The following is a 15,175-nucleotide window of genomic DNA, read 5'->3' on the forward strand; positions in this document are numbered from 1 at the left end:
GAGACATTAGTCCACTGTCTTCCCAGTGACAGGGCTCTCCAAAGTTGTACTGATTGCATCAGCACCTTATCTCTGATTCACTGGTAAGCAGAGTGAGCTTGGACTTGGTAGCTTTAAGTTCAGGATAGCCAGTGAAGAGATACAAGTACTGTAATGGAATGTTATAACCTTATCATAGATGATGTTCTCTTCTGTGTAGAAAGAGAGTGAAAGTAGAAAGTCTGGTATGGAGGATGTTAAATTTAGAACAGAGATATGTTGATGGCTTGGACTGGTTGTTGACAGTTGAGAAAACAACTGTCATTTTTCAGAGAAAAATGAAAGGATTTGAAATCTACTGTAAGTATAGAAATGCATAGGATAAACTAATGGTGTCAGCTATGAGAGATGAGAGAATTTGATTTAAAGATGTCTACTTTTTAATTTATGTTTCCTTACATGACCAGTTGGATACTGATACCATTTACTGAGATAACATTTGGAAGGAATAGCTTTACACACTATATGTATGTGTGCATATGTATGAAATACCATAAGCTGATCATTTTAAGCATTATTCAATAGGAAAAGAATTGTCGACTCTATGAAATAATCTAAAAAGTTTGTAGAATCATGAAAATGTCAGTTATGTGCAGGCATTAATATAAGACATATTGTTGAGATATTAATGCAAATCATTTGGGGTTTTAAGTAATTGTGGTGATTATTGACTTGCTTTGTAATTTAGAGCAAGACAAGTAAAATAGAAAGGGAATTTAAATTGAAACTTAAGAGTTATTCTGTGGGAGTCAGTCACCTCCAGTTCTAAAGAGAAGCCTGGAGTAGCAGAGTATATTTCACACCAGGTGTCCATTAGCTCTCTCAGCACTTCCACTTCACAAAAAGTAGCAAAACCAGGAAATGTCATTTCAAAAAATCTGGAGACAAAACTGACTTTTCTGAAATTCAACATAAGCTGCTCAAACAACTTTTCCAGAAATTAAAACCACTTACTTTATACCACCAATTGTTAAACTTTTCTATTAGATTTCATTGTTGATATAACTATAAAATATAAAAATAAAATTAAAATTATTTGTTTTTCCTTTTGCTGTATATTGGGTGGAAAGGCATTAACCTAAAGTATCACAGGCTATCAACACAAGACATATACTTTCAGATGCACATATTTGAAAAGTGAATAATTTTACATGAGCAGCATGATGAATCTTTTCCTGGTAACAATATTTATTTTTCTCTTATACTTCATGGGAGAAGGACATGGCAACCTGCTCCAGTACCCTTGCCTGGAAAATCCTATGGACGGAGGAGCCTGGTAGGCTACAGTCCATGGGGTTGCAAAGAATCGGACATGACTGAGTGGCTTCACTTTCACTCTTCATTTTCATGCATTGGAGCAGGAAATGGCAACCCACTCTAGTATTCTTGCCTGGAGAATCCCAGGGATAGAGGAGCCTGGTGGGCACACATGGAAAACTGGAGTTACTTTGCATCAAATGATACTCAGCAGTTCTTCAGTATTGTCAACTATGAGCAAAATGTACATCATTTCAGTTCAGTCGCTCAGTCGTGTCAGACTCTTTGCTACCCCATGAATTGCAGCACGCCAGGCCTCTCTGTCCATCACCAACTCCTCCCGGAGTTCACTCAAACTCATGTCCATCGAGTCGGTGATGACATCCAGCCATCTCATCCTCTGTTGTCCCCTTCTCCTCCTGCCCCCAATCCCTCCCAGCATCAGAGTCTTTTCCAATGAGTCAACTCTTCGCATGAGGTGGCCAAAGTACTGGAGTTTCAGCTTTAGCATCATTCCTTCCAAAGAACACCCAGGGCTGATCTCCTTTAGAATGGACTGGTTGAAAGACTAGTTTTATTAAAGAAAACTGCTCTGTAAGTGTTAATATCTCTTATGAAGGAAAAGAATTATGGTCACACAGTGAAAACACTTATTTCCTAATCATGTTTTAATGGATTATTATAAAAGCAAACCAACTAACAAAATTTTACCCCAATATATAATATCCTATTCTACATTTTTTTTTTCAATCCAAAAATCTGTTTGATTTTGAGTGACTCAAAGGATCAATCACATTTCCTAGGGGCACTGAAATTTCTTTACAATAAAAATGAAAACCAGTCATGTTTTTCTTAATTTAGTCATTTTCCCCCTCACTTTTTAAACTGTTGTACTGAAAATAGACACATTTTAGTACAGCATGAATAATTTTACTTCATATAAACCATATGCCAAAGGATTATTAAACTGAGAGCATGGGCATGCATATGACTCAATTTTATTTAAATCAGCCTTCTCCAATCTCCTCTCATTTGAAAAAAATGCCATTTTAAACTTCTCTTGATCCTCCATTGTATTCTCTTATTAAGAAAATGGTAAGAACCAACACCAAGGAAGCCAGTAGTGCTAGTGGTGGGGGGAGTTGTGGCAATCACATTCATAAAATTTATCAAGCAAGAAAGTGGAACGAATGCATAATGGAAGCTTTATATTTTGCTAGATTGTGTGTAGATTCTAAAAAAGAATGATGTCATAGTGGGATTCAGTGAATATACCTGAGATCATGGCACTTATTTCTCAAGTACTAACTCAGATTCTATTATGTATTTTTATACAAAAGGATAAGAAATAGGACGTATCTATCTATTACACTGCAAGTTATTTAATGTTGCTTAAACTTCATCACAACTCTAGATATTCTTAGGATTTTTTTGTTCATTTTACTAATCAAAATCATGATGACACTCTGCCAGTATCTGGCATATTATTGGAGACATAAAACACAGTGGCAGTAACTCAGTCTCTGTCTTGTTTCAAGGCCATGGTTCAGTTCAGTTCAGTTCAGTCACTCAGTCGTGTCTGACTCTTTGCGACCCCATGAACTGCAGCACACCAGGCCTCCCTGTCCATTACCAACTCCCGGAGTTCACTCAAACTCACATCCATCGAGTCGGTGATGCCATCCAGCCATCTCATCCTCTGTCATCCCCTTCTCCTGCCCGCAGTCCCTCCCAGCATCAGAGTCTTTTCCAATGAGTCAACTCTTCACATGAGGTGGCCAAAGTACTGGAGTTTCAGCTTTAGCATCATTCCTTCCAAAGAACACCCAGGCCTGATTTCCTTTAGAATGCACTGGTTGGATCTCCTTGCAGTCCAAGGGACTCTCAAGAGTCTTCTCCAACACCACAGTTCAAAAGCACAATTTTTTAGCACTCAACTTTTTTCACAGTCCAACTCTCACATCCATACATGACCACTGGAAAAACAATAGCCTTGACTAGACGGACCTTTGTTGGCAAAGTAATGTCTCTGCTTTTCAATATGCTATCTAGGTTGGACATGACTTTCTTTCCAAGGTGTTCTACATTTCTTTCTGATGTTCAGTAGTTTTAGCTGGCTGCCCTTTCTATACATCTGAATCGTCTTTCCTAGGAAATTGACTAGAAGCATACGCTCCCCACAGTGGGAGACACTCCCTCAACTAAAGCTCTGGAGATTGACTTCTGCAGATTTCCCTCACTGTTATTTGCTTGTTTTGGCCTTCTCAGTTCCAGTTGTTTGTCAACACAGCAAATGAATATTATTAAACAATTGAACTTTACTCTTTACTAGTTAGACCTAAGAGATTAATACCTGGTAGCTCAGTCAGGAAAAAAAATTTGCCTGCAGTGCAGGAGTCCTGGGTTTGATCCCTGGGTTGGGAAGATCCCCTGGAGAAGGAAATGACAATCCACTCCAGTATTCTTATCTGGAAAATCTCATGGACAGAAGAGTCTGACAGGCTATAGTCCATGGGGTCACAAGAGTTGGACACAACTTAGTGACTAAACCATCATAAGAGATTAATACAGTAGAATAAGCATAAGACTTAGGAGAGATGTTACCTGAATGTATAAGAGAAAGCAACGTGGGATATGTAAAGAGAAGAAAAACAGAGATGTCTCTCTCTAGTTCCATGTAGGATTACCATGTTAGTGGGAAAGGATTTTTCACTCTTGACTCTGATTACAAGATGCTCTTCATTAAACATGACATCCTCTATTTTACCTTTTACATGACAGCCAGAGAGGGTCAGTCATTTTGCTGGGAGAAAAATAACTGTTATAAAGTCTGTAACATAAATTTGCTCACAAGATTTATTGTATATTTTACAACTCTCTATTTTAACTGAAAAGCTTTCAATATTATTATGACCCATAAAACTGAACAAATCTAAATTCTAAATTCTATTGAGAAAACAAATCAGAAACTATTTCTCAAAAGCATTAAAAATACTTTAATGATTTAATGAAAAATACCCCAGGCAAGATAATACATGCAGACAGCATAAGTATGACATATGCTCTTGAGTGAACTCAGCATTTCTAATTATTGTCGCTCCACATGAATGTCCTTTGCGTTTGAGTCATTATTAAAGACTGACTTCATTTGGGGGATATGAAAGCAAAATAAACACTTCTGTGAGACATACAAACTTCTATAAAGCATTTCAAAACTGAAACAATACCATATGACCTCAATGACTAGTGATTTAATAAAGTTCATCAGAAGAGGGCTTTTGTTGCCCATAACCTTTAAGATATAATCTTGACTTTGAAACCATGAATAACTATCTTGAAATTTCCTTTAATCTAGATTGGAGTGGATCACTGCCACACATTGCTTTGATATCAGTTGCACAAAATTAGGTGAATCAGTATCCATTTAAGAGAGTATTTTATGTATGGTATATGTAGTAATCCTAAAGCTTTACTATTTTAAAATATGGGATAAATAGTCTAAAATATTACTTTCATTAATTCAGGGCTTGATAACCCACTCCAATATTCTTACTTGGAGAATTCCAAGGACAGAGGAACCTGGCAGGCTACAGTCCATGGGGTAACAAAGTCAGACATGACTGAGCAACTAACACTTTCACTTCTACGTTTTCCTTAATCCAGGTTTCTTGAATATATATTTCTTTTTTTAAATCGAGGCCTTTTCAAGTGCTATTTCTTCATTCTTATAATTTCTTTCCTCTAGTTTTATTGCCTATTCTTCTTGCCTCCTCCTTTAAGCCTCAGTAGAAATAGTACCTGAAAGAAGTCCTGGCACAAGGAAACATCTCAAGTAGTTCCTTCCTCTCCCTTCACACAGTTCTTTCACATAGAACTTTTAATTGCATTTGTACTAATTTGTTAAGATTTCATGTGTTATAGCTTGAAACAGCTTTCACCATTATACTCTTAAGTTCCATCCATCTGACATTTTTTTTCAGCGCGAACACCATTCTTAGCATTTAGTGTATACTTAGTATAAGAATAATGTAACTGATGATTATCTAATTGTCTGTTTATATCTGCACATACACAAATCCAAATGGCAGAACCACAATCAGAATATAAATGCATCCATCAGTTCACTGTTTCTTCTATAAGAAGAAAAGCAACAAAGACAAATTATCTCCTCAAGGAGCAGTATATAGAAGTATTTTTCAAATTGTGTCTAACCATCAGAAACTAGACAGTAAGCATTTAATATTTTAATGGTACTTTGTGACACCCAGCCTTCTATACCTTTTAGCATTATGAAAATTAGTATGCTATATTATAGCAAAACCCTGGATAAAGGAACCAGATGGAAGCATGATACCTTCATAACCAAAGCCATTTTCCCAGCAGTGCAAATTACTGCTTCACTTAATCATGTTATGACAAAATCCATTATAATGATGGATAGACCCAAGGACATTGTTAATATTGAAACAAAATATAAAGAAACTAGTTGTTTCAAGTTTGTAATGTAGATTTTCCTTAGTATAATTGTGGGTAATAGGATAAAAAAAGTAGAATTTATATGAAGAGAAAGATTTTGTTTAAGAAAACTGTAGATTACAATGATGATTAATGAGCATGACTATTTTAATGAAAAAACAAATTACTAGGAAAATGATTAATAGTAAAGTATTTATGATAATTAAAATTCAGCCCTGACATTGATAGACTATATATGGGCTTCCTTGCATAAGCAACTGAGAAATTATTTGTGTGTAGTAGAAGATGAAGGTAAAGTTCTTGTAGGTGTATTTTTGCTTGGGAATGCAATTGATTTGGTTGATTTGTTATTTTGCTTAGTATATTCATTGTAATCATATAAAGAAACATTATGTAAAATATATAATACTTTATATAGAATGTTCAATGAACTCTGGAGACTTCAATTAAACTCATGTATTAGAAATTCCAGTGGAAAATAAAATATTTAGGTTTATTTCTGATTTTCAGCAAGAAAATTAATAAAAATTAACTGTGAAACTATTTGTGAGGCTATATCAAAAACAAAAAATATCTTTCCTAATGGAAGAATAGCTTGAAGTACAGAATGCCATATTTTATATTTTAGCACATTGCCTGGCACCTAACTGTTGGACGAATGAATGAATGAATAAGAACTAGTTATAAGAGTAAGTAGTGAATTCACAAACACCCTACTACCATCAGATGCTTTTATGGAAATGAAGACCATTCCTATACATTGTCATGTGCGCATTTGTGTTCAGTTGCATCCAACTCTTTTCAACCCCATGGACTATGCAGCCTGCCAGACTTCTTTGTCCATAGGATTTTCCAGCCAAGAATACTGGAGTGGTTTGCCATTTCCTATTCCATGGGATCTTCCCAAGCCAGGAATCAAACCTGTGGGTCTTGCATCTCTGTCATTGGCAGGAGGGTTCTTTACCACTGTGTCACTTGGGAAGCCCGATACATTGTCATTAAATTGAATTTTTTGTGGTTTGTTCTTTATTTTTTTTCTCTACTTTCTCTATTTATTGAGTGACAAGTACTATATGCCAGTTATTTGTCTAAACAGTGGTAATAGTAGTGCTAAGGTTTTCAAATAGACATCTAAAATTACAGTAAAGAAATGACTTTTGAGCTATGTCTTTAAAAATAAAAAAGAGTTTACTCAGAATACAATGGGTGAGTGAGGAATTTCAAATGACACAAAGGTGAGAATATCTGAATTTTGGGATACCTGGAAAATAGAGTCACACTGGTAGGAGGCCGTCAATGGCGTCGCAGAGAGTCGGACACGACTGAAGCAATTTAGCAACAGCAGCAGCAAGAGATAAGATTGGTAATATAAAACTGGTTAGGTTGTCAGAATGCTTATACATAGTGTTAAGGCAATCAGGCTTTATTAACATTTAACATGGAATTTAAATGGGTTCTTAACTGGCATGAGGCATCTTCTCTTTGGATTACTACCCACCTATTCCTAATATTTATTCAAACACTTGTCATAAAAATATGAGATTTTTTTTTTTCCTTTCTCTTGCCCTTCTCTTCTATTAGACTGGCAGAAATTTGCAATTACCAATAACAGTTAAATTATACAACTAAATCTTGGCTCTGAGAAGAAATTCAATATCTATATAGAAAATTCATATTAAAAGCAGTTATGGACTTGAGACTCAACCAAAATATTTTTAAATATAATTTTATTTACAAAGAATATCTATTTTCCACAAATGAGCTCATTCATTTACTACAGGAGATTTTGCTTCTTAATAATGGCTATACATTGTCTTTATTTCCTGAACTCAAGAATGTCTCTTAAAATAAAGATATAAAAGAGTGCCTAGCATGAGACCATGCACTTGTGTGTGTGTGTGTGCCTAGTTGCTCAGTCGTGTCTGACTCTTTGTGACCCCATGGACTGTAGCCTATCAGGCTCCTCAGTCCATGGGATTCTCCAGGCAAGAATCCTGGAGTGGGTTGCCATTTCCTTTGCCAAGGAATCTTTCTGACCCAGGGATCAATCCCACATCTCCTGTGTCTCCTGAATGGCAGGTGGTAAAATGTCATAGGTCAAGTTTTAGATTAACATTGATTGTGGTTTGTTTGTTAGTCTGTAATACAGATTCTTTCAATGTCTCTGTTCTTAAAGAACTTTTAAACTTTTTTCTGAGCTCTGAGATTCATACATCATATGTTCTCAGACTGAAATGTTCCCTAACCCTCATTTTCATGACTATCTTTAATAATCAGCCCGTTAATCTCCTTCTCTAGTGAAAAAGTTATTTTAAGCACAATCCAGTTATATTGCATCCCTCTGTACTCCAATTTATTTATAGATCTGTTTCAACTGTTTCTTTGAATAAAATTGGGTCCTATGCATTTCTGTATCACCAGTAGTATAGAGGATAGAAAGATATTTCCTTTTATTGCGGTTAAATCAGAGACAAAATGCCAACTCCAATTAGCTTATGGAAAAAAATATTGCACTGTATTCTCCCTCATGACTGGGAAATTCAGGTGATTAGCACCATTAACCTCTTGTCTTTGGCTTACTGTACAGTCTATTCATGTGGTGAGAAAGACACCTGAAACATCTCATCCTTTCCAGGAAGATTCAGGCTTATAGGAGTGCCTCAATTTTGTGAGGGACACGTCTCACTGCATGTGTAACAATCTCAGAAAAAGTGATTGGGCTCAATTATATGTCCCACCCTGGACCATTCACTTTACCCAAGGAGAATTATTTTGAATGTCCACCTTATGTAAAATGCCTGATTGTGTGTGTGTGTGAGTAGTAGTAGTAGTAGTAGTAGTAGTGGCAGTAGTAGTAGTAGTAGTAGTAGTAATAGTAGTGGGTCTTCATTTTCATCCCCATTAGAATCACATGGATTCAGGTAGTGAAGCGGGCTAGTTCTAGAAATGATGATATTGAGGTCAGATAGAAAATAATATACGTTCATTATGTAAGTAGTCTTTTGAGTCAGATTGCTTTAGTCTAAATCCTATCTTCAGTGTTTAACAGCTATCATGTAAGCAATGTTTCCTTAAGCACTTTCTGCCTCAGTTTTCATTCCATAAAATGGATGAAGAATAGTACCTAGAAATAGCCTTCCCTTCAGCTGACAAGAATAAGGAATATTTTGAATAATGCAGATAAAATAATCAGCATAATGGTTCATAACTAATAATTATTCAAAAATACTGCTATTGTGACAATAATGCAATTCCTAAGCTTTTAATAATCTGGTCCTTTCATTCTTGAATATTTTGTAATGGGGCATTGATTTATGAGAGGTTTCAAATAGTGATCCATAGGCTTCTGACTCAACACTCTGTAGGGACACCTAGGAAGGGGAGGAATAAAGACGGAGAACTGCATCTCATCTGAAATAGTAGCTCAACTTTTCTGTTTTACATTTTATGCCTCCAAGAAAGATTTTATTTGGAAACAGAATTCCACAGCTAACATACATTTTGTAACCTCCTGCTGCTCTAAGATATCATCTTTATGGGTCTAGGTAAATCAGAAATTGCACAACTAAAATAAAACAAAAAGATACTGCAAGTGTGTCATGCTTGTTACAAGAGGGCTGAACAAAGAATACAGGTGAGCAATGTCATATATTGTATTGCTCCAGGGAAGCAATTTATAGTCTCCACTCTACTGAGCATATTTCAGGAATGTCACTTTTATAGACAGAAGACAACATTGTTACATTATAATGCTATTAACCATATCAAATATCATATATTTAAAGAACTAAGGGTGCATATCTTCTTTTCCCCTCTAAAAGCATCTTATTATTTCTTTTACAAGTGTAATCAGAACACTGACAGGCAATATAGCAATTTATGAACTGTGGACAAGAAATGCAAGCATAAAAGCACAAGTATATTAGGATTCCAGCTATGCTTATCTCTTTATGTCTGACAGAGCAGAAGGGATTTTAAGATGTTTATGACACTATTTTCAAAAGATCATTTTTAAATATTTCAAAATGAGAATTTAATAATATGTGTATAGAACACAAGTATGGTTTAAGAAAAAAAAAAAACCTAGATACTTTCCTAAACACTTTCATGAATATAATTTCTAATATCTGTCACTTTTTTGTGCTTCTCAATTGCCAATTTTGAAAGAAAAATCACTTTTTCAATAATTTTCTAGAAAAACACAGGTATGAACTTTACCAGACAAACAAATCCAGGGCATATTAAAGTAGGATCCACTCATACACAGAAATTTTTTTCACTAAACATACACTACAGTACCATATGTTCTACAGTTTTTTGAATCCACAGATACAGACAACCAACTACAAAGTTAAGGTAGAATTTTGACTACATAAAGGGCCTACATCCGTAACTCTTACATTGTGGAAGGGTCAACAAAAATAGTTCAGTTTTGCAAGAGGAAAAAATGGCATCTTACAGTATCAAATATTACTATGAATAATGTGAATATTTTCATGAAACTTAGAAACACAGTTATTTACTTATTTTGAATATAGATATCTGAATAGTTGTATCTCCACTGAGTTTCAGGAGAAATATCAGTAACCTCAGAATGCAGATGACATCACCCTTATGGCAGAAAGTGAAGAAGAACTAAAGAACCTCTTGATGAAAGTGAAAGAGGAAAGTGAAAAAGCTGGCTTAAAAGTCAACATTCAAAAAACTAAAGACCATGGCATCCGGTCCCATCATTTCATGGCAAATGGATGGGGAAACAATGGAAACTGTGAAATACTTTATTTTCTTGGGCTCCAAATCACTGCAGATGGAGACTGCATCCATGAAATTAAAAGATGCCTTGGTACTTGGAAGAAAAGCTATGACCAAACTAGACAGCATGTTAAAAGCAGAGACATTACTTTGCTGACAAAGGTTCATCTAGTCAAGCCTATAGTTTTTCCAGTAGTCATGTATGGATGTGAGAGTTGGACTATAAAGAAAGCTGAGCTCCGAAGAATTGATGCTTCTGAAGTGTGGTGTTGGAGAAGCCTCTTGAGAGTCCCTTGGACAGCAAGAAGATCCAACCAGTCCATCCTAAGGGGAATCAGTCTTGATAATTCATTGGAAGGACTGATGCTGAAGCTGAAATTCCAATATTTTGGCCACCTGATGAGAAGAACTGACTCATTTGAAAAGATCCTGATGCTGGGAAAGATTGAAGGTGGGAGGAGGAGGTGATGACAGAGGATGAGATGGTTGGATGGCATCACTGACTCAATGGACATGAGTTTGAATAAACTCCCAGAGTTGGTGATGGACAGGGAGGCCTGGTGTTCTGCAATCCATGGGGTTGCAAAGAGTCAGAGAAGACTGAGTGATTGAACTGAACTGAACTGAACCAATGAATTTATTCACTAATTTTGGATTTTTTGTTTTATTTTGGTCAGACTAGCTTATGACTGGTCATGTTCTCTAGGTTCTCTTTAGTTATCTATTTTATAAATAGTAGTATATATATCGGAGAAGGCAGTGACACCCCACTCCAGTACTCTTGCCTGGAGAATCCCATGGATTGAGGAGCCTGGTAGGCTACAGCCCATGGGGTTGCAGAGTCAGACAGGACTGAGCGAATTCCCTTTCACTTTTCACTTTCATGCATTGGAGAAGGAAATGGCAACCCACTCCAGTGTTCTTGCCTGGAGAATCCCAGGGACAGAGGAGCCTGTTGGGCTGCCGTCTATGGGGTTGCACAGAGTAGGACATGACTGAGGCGACTTAGCAGCAGCAGCAGCAGCAGCAGTATATATATGCCAATCTCATTCTCCCAATCCACCCCACCCCCACCTCTTTCTCCTTTGTATTCATACATTTGATCCTTGCATCAGTGTCTCTATTTGTTCTTTGCAAGTAAACTCATATATACATTTTTTCTAAATTCCGCATATACGTGTTAATAAATGATTTTTATTTTTTGCTTTCTGACTTCCCTTTCTATGACAATCTCTAGGTCCATCCACAACTCTGTAAATGACACAATTTCATTCCTTGTTATGGCTAAGTAATGTTCCATTGTATATATGTACCACATCTTCTTTATCCACTTCCCTGTTGATGGGCATTTAGGTTACTTCCATGTCCTGGCTAATATAAATAGTGCTACAGTGAATACTGGGGTGCCTGTGTCTTTTTAAATTATAGTTTTCTCCAGGTAAATGCCCAGGACTGGCATATGTTTGATCATATGCTAGTTCTACTTTTATTTTTTTAAGGAACATCTATACAGTTCTCCATAGTGGCTGTACCAATTTTCATTCCCATCAACAGAGTAAGAGGTGTAGAATTGTTGATGATGGCTATTCTGACAGATGTGGTATTGACATCTCAATGTAGTTTTGATTTGCATTCCTCTAATAGTTAGTAATGTACACTGCATATAAGTTAAATAAGCAGGGTGACAATATACAGCCTTGACATACTCCTTTTCCTATTTGGAACCAGTCTGTTGTTCCATATCCAGTTCTTTTTTTTTAATATAAATTTTTTTTAATTGGAGGTTAATTACTGTACAATATTGTATTGGTTTTGCCTACATCAACCATTATCCGCCACAGGTATACACGTGTTCCCAATCCTGAACCCCCCTCCCTCCCTGTACCATCCCTTTGGGTCGTCCCAGTGCACCAGCCCCAAGCATCCATTATCATGCATTGAACCTGGGCTGGCAACTCGTTTCGTATATGATATTATACATGTTTCAATGCCATTCTCCCAAATCATCCCACAGTCTCCCTCTCCCTCTCCCAGAGTCCAAAAGACTGTTCTACACATCTGTCTCTTTTGCTGTCTCGCCTACAGGGTTATTGGTACCATCTTTCTAAATTCCATATATATGTGTTAGTATACTGTATTTGTGTTTTTCTTTCTGGCTTACTTCACTCTGTATAATAGGCTTCAGTTTCATCCACCTCATTAGAACTGATTCAAGTGTATTCTTTTTAATGGCTGAGTAATAATCCATTGTGTATATGTACCACAGGTTTCTTATCCATTCATCTGCTGATGGCCAGGACATGGAAGCAATCCATGTCCAGTTCTAACTGTTGCTTCCTGGCCTGCATATAGGTTTCTCAAGAGGCAGGTCAGGTGGTCTGGTATCCCCATCTCTTTAAGAATTTTCCAATTTATTGTGATCCACACAGTCAAAGGCTTTGGCATAGTCAATAAAGCAGAAATAGACGTTTCTCTGGAACTCTCTTGATTTTTCCATGATCTAGTGGATGTTGGCAACTTGATCTCTGGCTCCTCTGCCTTTTCTAAAACCAGCTTGAACATCTGGAAGTTCACGGTTCACGTATTGCTGAAGCCTGGCTTGGAGAATGTTGAGCATTAATTTACTAGCATGTGACATGAGTGCAATTATGTGGTAGTTTGAACATTCTTTGGCATTGCCTTCCTTTGGGATTGGAATGAAAACTGACCTTTTCCAGTCCTGTGGCCACTTCTGAGTTTTCCAAATTTCCAAAACGCTGGGCTGGAAGAAGCACAAGCTGGAATCAAGATTGCTGGGAGAAATATCAATAACCTCAGATATGCAGATGACCATTATGGCAGATAGTGAAGAGGAGCTAAATAGCCTCTTGATGAAAGTGAAAGAGGAGAGTGAAAAGATTAGCTTAAAGCTCAACATTCAGAAAACTAAGATCATGGCATCTGGTCTCATCACTTCATGGGAAGTAGATAGGGAAACAGTGGAAGCAGTATCAGACTTTGTTTTTTTTGGGCTCCAAAATCACTGCAGATGGTGATTGTAGCCATGAAATTAAGATGCCTACTCCTTGGAAGGAAAGTTATGATCAACCTGAATAACATATTAAAAAGCAGAGACATTACTTTGCCAACAAAGTTCTGTCTAGTCAAGGCTATGGTTTTTCCAGTGGTCATGTATGGATGTGAGATTTGGACTGTGAAGAAAGTTGAGCGCCAAAGAATTGATGCTTCTGAGATGTGGTGTTGGAGAAGATTCTTGAGGGTACCTTAGACTGCAAGGAGATCCAATCAGTCCATTCTAAAGGAGATCAGTCCTGGGTGTTCATTGGAAGGACTAATGTTGAAGCTGAAACTTCAGTACTTTGGCCACCTCATGTGAAGAGTTAACTCATTGGAAAAGACTCTGTTACTGGGAGGGATTGGGGGCAGGAGGAGAAGGGGACGACAGAGGATGAGATGGCTGGATGGCATCATTGACTCAATGACATGAGTTTGGATGAACTCTGGGAGTTGGTGATAAACAGGGAGGCCTGGCGTGCTGCAATTCATGGGATCTAAAAGAGTCGGACAGAACTGAGAAACTGAACTGAACTGAATAGTTAGTGATACTGAGCAATTTTTCATTTGTTTGGCCATCTGTACGTCTTTGGAAAATTTTCTATTTAAATCTTCTGCCCGTGTTGTATTAGGTAGTTTACCTTTTTTGATTCTGAGTTGCATAAACTGTTTGTCTGTTTTAGAGATTAATCCCTTGTCAGTTGCTTTGTTTGCAAATATTATCTCTGAAAAGAAAATTTTAAAATTAATCATTGTCCAGTTGCCCAGTCATGTCCAACTCCTTGCAACCCCACAGACTGCAGCACGCCAGGCCTCTCTTTCCCTTACCATCTCTTGAAGTTCTCCCCAGTTCATTGTCCATTGCATTGGTGATTACTTCCAGCCATCTCATCCTCCGACACTCTCTTCTCTTTCTGTCCTCAATCTTTCCCAGCATCAGGGACTTTTCCAATGAGTCAGCTATTTGCATCAGATGATCAAAATACTGGAGTTTCAGCTTCAGTAACAGGCCTTCCACTGAGTATTCAGGGCTTATTTCCCTTAAGATTGACTTATTTGATCTCCTTGTTGTCCAAGGGACTCTCAGGAGTCTTTGCCAGCACCACAGTTGGAGGGCATCAATTCCTCAGCACTATGCCTTCTTTATGGTCCAACATCACAACCATACATGACCACTGGGCAAACCATAGCCTTGACTATATGGACCTTCATTGGCAGAGTAACGTCTCTACTTTTCCACACACTGTCTAGGTTTGTCATAGCTTTCCTGCCAAGAAGCAAACATCTGATTTCATGGCTGCAGGCACCATACACTGTGCTTTTAGAACCCAAGAAGAGGAAATCTGTCACTACTTCAACATTTTCTCTCTATTTTCCATGAGGTAATGTGGCTGGATGCCATGATCTTAGTGTTTTATTTCTTAGTTTTAAACCAGCTCTTTCACTCTCCTCCTTCACCTTCATCAAGAGGTTCTTTAGTTCCTCCTCGCTTTCTGCCATTAGAGTGTATAATCTACATATCTGAGATTGTTGATGTTTTTCCTGCCTATCTTAATTCCAACTTGTAACTCATCCAGCCTGGTATTTCTCATGATGT

This window comes from Oryx dammah, unplaced genomic scaffold, assembly GCF_014754425.2.
Source record: "Oryx dammah isolate SB20612 unplaced genomic scaffold, SCBI_Odam_1.1 HiC_scaffold_11164, whole genome shotgun sequence".
NCBI lineage: Eukaryota > Metazoa > Chordata > Mammalia > Artiodactyla > Bovidae > Oryx > Oryx dammah.